The following is a 4,839-nucleotide window of genomic DNA, read 5'->3' on the forward strand; positions in this document are numbered from 1 at the left end:
TCCCCAGGTCTCCACGCACTTCCTTTTATTTTTCCTTAAAAATTGCCACCTGAGCTAGCCTCTGTGGTCCATCTTCGTCGGTTTCAGAGGGTAGATTTCTCACTGTTGCTTTTTTGCCAGGTCTGCACGCCCTTGTGTTTTTTTTCTGCTTAAAGGTTGCAACCTGAGCTAGCTTCTTTTGCCCATGTTCCTCAGTTTCAGAGGGTGGATTTCTCCGTGTTGCTTTTTCCCCAGGCCTCCACGCCCTTGTGTGTTTCTTTTGCTTAACGATTGCCACCTGAGCTAGCCTCTGTTGCCCATCTTCGTCCGTTTCAGAGGGTGGATTTCTCAGTGTTGCCTTTTCCCCAGCTCCCCACGCCCTTGTGTGTTTCTTTTGCTTAAAGATTGCCACCTGAAGCCAGCCTCTCTTGCCCATGTTCCTCAGTTTCAGAGGGTAGATATTTCAGGGTTGCTTTTTCCCCAGGTCTCCACGCCTTTGGGTTTTGTTTTTGCTTAACGATTGCCACCTGAGCTAGCCTCTGTTGCCCATCTTCGTCCGTTTCAGAGGGTGGATTTCTCAGTGTTGCCTTTTCCCCAGCTCCCCACGCCCTTGTGTGTTTCTTTTGCTTAAAGATTGCCACCTGAAGCCAGCCTCTCTTGCCCATCTTCCTCAGTTTCAGAGGGTAGATATTTCAGGGTTGCTTTTTCCCCAGGTCTCCACGCCTTTGTGTTTTGTTTTTGATTAACGATTGCCACCTGAGCTAGCCTCTCTTGCCCATGTTCCTCAGTTTCAGAGGGTAGATATTTCAGGGTTGCTTTGTCCCCAGGGCTCCACGCCTTTGTGCTTTGTTTTTGCTTAAGGATTGCCACCTGAGGTAGCCTCTCTTGCCCATCTTCCTCAGTTTCAGAGGGTGGATTTCTCCGTGTTGCTTTTTCCCCAGGTCTCCACGCACTTCCTTTTATTTTTCCTTAAAAATTGCCACCTGAGCTAGCCTCTGTTGTCCATCTTCGTCGGTTTCAGAGGGTAGATTTCTCACTGTTGCTTTTTTGCCAGGTCTGCACGCCCTTGTGTTTTTTTTCTGCTTAAAGGTTGCAACCTGAGCTAGCTTCTTTTGCCCATGTCCCTCAGTTTCAGAGGGTGGATTTCTCCGTGTTGCTTTTTCCCCAGGCCTCCACGCCCTTGTGTGTTTCTTTTGCTTAACGATTGCCACCTGAGCTAGCCTCTGTTGCCCATCTTCGTCCGTTTCAGAGGGTGGATTTCTCAGTGTTGCCTTTTCCCCAGCTCCCCACGCCCTTGTGTGTTTCTTTTGCTTAAAGATTGCCACCTGAAGCCAGCCTCTCTTGCCCATCTTCCTCAGTTTCAGAGGGTAGATATTTCAGGGTTGCTTTGTCCCCAGGGCTCCACGCCTTTGTGCTTTGTTTTTGCTTAAGGATTGCCACCTGAGGTAGCCTCTCTTGCCCATCTTCCTCAGTTTCAGAGGGTGGATTTCTCCGTGTTGCTTTTTCCCCAGGTCTCCACGCACTTCCTTTTATTTTTCCTTAAAAATTGCCACCTGAGCTAGCCTCTGTTGTCCATCTTCGTCGGTTTCAGAGGGTAGATTTCTCACTGTTGCTTTTTTGCCAGGTCTGCACGCCCTTGTGTTTTTTTTCTGCTTAAAGGTTGCAACCTGAGCTAGCTTCTTTTGCCCATGTCCCTCAGTTTCAGAGGGTGGATTTCTCCGTGTTGCTTTTTCCCCAGGCCTCCACGCCCTTGTGTGTTTCTTTTGCTTAACGATTGCCACCTGAGCTAGCCTCTGTTGCCCATCTTCGTCCGTTTCAGAGGGTGGATTTCTCAGTGTTGCCTTTTCCCCAGCTCCCCACGCCCTTGTGTGTTTCTTTTGCTTAAAGATTGCCACCTGAAGCCAGCCTCTCTTGCCCATCTTCCTCAGTTTCAGAGGGTAGATATTTCAGGGTTGCTTTTTCCCCAGGTCTCCACGCCTTTGTATTTTTTTATCTTATTTTTTTTGCTTAAAGATTGCCACCTGAGCTAGCCTCTGTTGCGCTTCTTTCTCAGTTCTAGAGGGTAGATTTCTCCGTGTTGCTTTTTCCCCAGGTCTCCACGCACTTCCTTTTATTTTTTTCCTTAAAAATTGCCACCTGAGCTAGCCCCTGTTGCCCATCTTCGTCGGTTTCAGAGGGTAGATTTCTCAGTGTTGATTTTTCCCCATTTCTCCACGCCCTCTTGCTTTTTTTTTTTTATTTCCTTAAATGTCGGCGCCTGAGCTAGCTTCTTTTGCCCATCTTCGTCAGTTTCAGCGGGTAGACTCTCCGCCTGCCTTCGACAGGCCCTCTGGACTGGAAAGCTTTCCTCCTCCCGTCATCACGGTCCTTCTCGGATGACGTGCCTGGTTTCGGTTTGACCGTCCCCGCCCGCCCTGATTTTCTAAGTCCTCCCGGGAACCCCGGGGGCGCTCCAGCCGCTCCGGGAAGCGGCGGCCTCCCGGCCGCACCGGCCCAGCCCGGCCCGGGCCGCCCCCTGGCCTCTCTGGGGGGAACTCTCCCCTTCCCCTTCCCGGTGATCGCCCGAGAAACCTTTTCCGAGTCCCCCTCCTGCGGCTGGGGCTGCGCCTTGGCGGCCGGGAGCCCGCGGGCGGACGCCCCGGGGCCGCACTGGGCCGGGAGGCTGGGTCCGAGGGGGCTCCGGGACGGGATCGGGCGGCCCGGCGGCCCGGCTGTGCTCCCCGGCGGGCCCGCGCTCCGGCTCCGTCCCGCTGAGGCGGTCGTCGGTCGCCGGGTGCCACCTGGCGGCCGCTTTTATATCGTCTCTTTCCTCCGGAGCTCCGGCGACGCGGGCCAAGGGACGGGACTCGGCCGCGGTGACCGAGGCAGAGTCCCGGGAGGCCGGCGTCGCTGGCGGGATCTGGCCCGGTGGCGCCGGGGCGTGAGCGCGACGCCCGCTCGCCGGAGATTGGAGGTGCAGGCTACTGAGGGAGGTGGCTGTCGCCGCGCCGCCCGGTGCCGGCCGGGGTGTGGGGCCTCCCGGACGGGTCGACCAGCAGCCGCCGGTGCCCCTCCGTCCCCGGGAGGGGGTGGGGGGCCGCCGCGGGGGAACGGGCGAGGGAGCTCGTCCCGTGCCCGGCCGTCGTCCCGAGGGCGGCCCGGTGGTCGGGCCTTCCGCGTCGCCGATCCCCTTTCCGCGCCCCGCTCCGGAGGTGGGCGACCGGCCGGGGCCTTGCGGGGGAGGCCCGTGGAGGGCGCGACGGGCTCGGCCGCCGGGCTGGCCTTTTCCCCACTGGTCTTCCGAGTCGACCGGCTCTGGCGGTGGGGACCGGGCCCGGTCCTCGGATGCCTCCTCCTCCGTGGCAGTTTTTTTTTCCAAGTCCCGCCCTGGAGAAGAGCGTGGACCGGCCCCGGGAGCCCTCGAGGGCGGGCCGGGGAGGGCGTCCCCGGCCCGCACGCGTGCCCGGGGTGGGTCCGGGCCGTCGGACCGGACTTCTCTCTCCGAGTTTCGCGGGTCGCGTCTTTGTCCGGAGGCGGGAGGGGGCCGGCTCGAGGCGTAGGTGGAGCCCCGGCTGAGGGACGGGAGCCACGGTCCCGCCCCGGGCCCGGTCGCCGGAGGCGCCTCCGCGGAATTCTTTTCTAAGTCCTGACCCGGCGACTCAGAGGGAGGGACCGACCGGTCCCGGCCCGCGCGGGCGGCCCGGGGAGGCTGTCCCCGGCTCCCCCTGCCGCCACGCTTCTGGGGTCGACCAGATGGCCCCGGGAGCTCCGGGCCTGGTGGCGATGGGGTCGTGCTTGGGGTCTGGTGGCCGTGGCCGTGATCCAGGGGTTCCCCTGGTGATCCGTGGGTGGGCCCCGTCTCCGGGCGCGGCGATTCTTGCCCCCGAATGGGTGGTTTTGTGCCGCCAGATAAGTGCTGACACGCTCTGCTCGGGTGACAGTCGCCCGAGAGCTTCCGGGTGCCTGGATGCGTGTGCGGGGAGGGCTCCGGGCTCTGGCCGAGAACCGGACGCCCGTTTCCACCCCCGCCGCTTGAGCCGCCCGCTGGGGCCTGCGCGCCGGCTCTTGTGCGTTCCAGGCGCCCCCACGACCGTGGTGCCACCTCCGGTCTCTGGTACCCGAGGGCGGCGGGGTTAGGGGCGCGGGGTCCTCTACCACGTGCACTCCCTGCCGCCGGCACCCGGGTGCGGTCGCGACTTACCCCATCCCACCGGCTCCGTGCCAGTGCGTGTCAGGCGTTCTCGTCCTGGGGTCGTCGCCCGCGCTTGCTGGAGGAGGAGAGGGGTCGGTGAGGCTGAAGCAGGCTCCTCCGCTCGCTGTCCTCGCCGGCCTTCCCTTGCTCGGGGGTCCCTCGCGTTATGCTGCCGACCGATGTGGTGATGCTGTGCTCTCCCGGGCCGGGCCTAAGCCGTGCCAGACGAGGGACGGACGTTCATGGCGAACGGGACCGCTCTTCTCGCTCTGCCCGCGGGTCCCCTCGCCCGTTCTCCCCCGCTGCGAGTGGCGTGTGGGAGGCGGCAGGGGTGCGGAATCCGGCCCGACCTCGCTCCCCCGCCCCGTGCCTCGTGGCGTGGGCGGTGTCGGGGTCTCCGTGACGCGGCGGATGCTCTGCCTGTGCCTCTTGGCTGTGTCTCGCGGGCGGCCCTCCCCGCGGTGGGGCGGGCCGTGTTGCCGCCGCGCCGCGCGCCTTCCCGGGCGCGTGAGCGCGTTCCCCAGGCCGTTGGCGGTGCCCCTGGAGCGTTCCAGGTCGTCCCTCAGGCGCCCGAGGCCGAGTGGCGGTGTCGTTCCCTGTTCCCGTCGGCCTCCTCAGGTAACCGCTGCGCTGGTGTGTCTGAGGAGCGGGGGGGGTCGAGTCGGTAAGGGAGGCGTGCCCCTCGTCCC

Source organism: Equus asinus, unplaced genomic scaffold (genome assembly GCF_041296235.1).
Source record: "Equus asinus isolate D_3611 breed Donkey unplaced genomic scaffold, EquAss-T2T_v2 contig_172, whole genome shotgun sequence".
Classification (NCBI taxonomy): domain Eukaryota; kingdom Metazoa; phylum Chordata; class Mammalia; order Perissodactyla; family Equidae; genus Equus; species Equus asinus.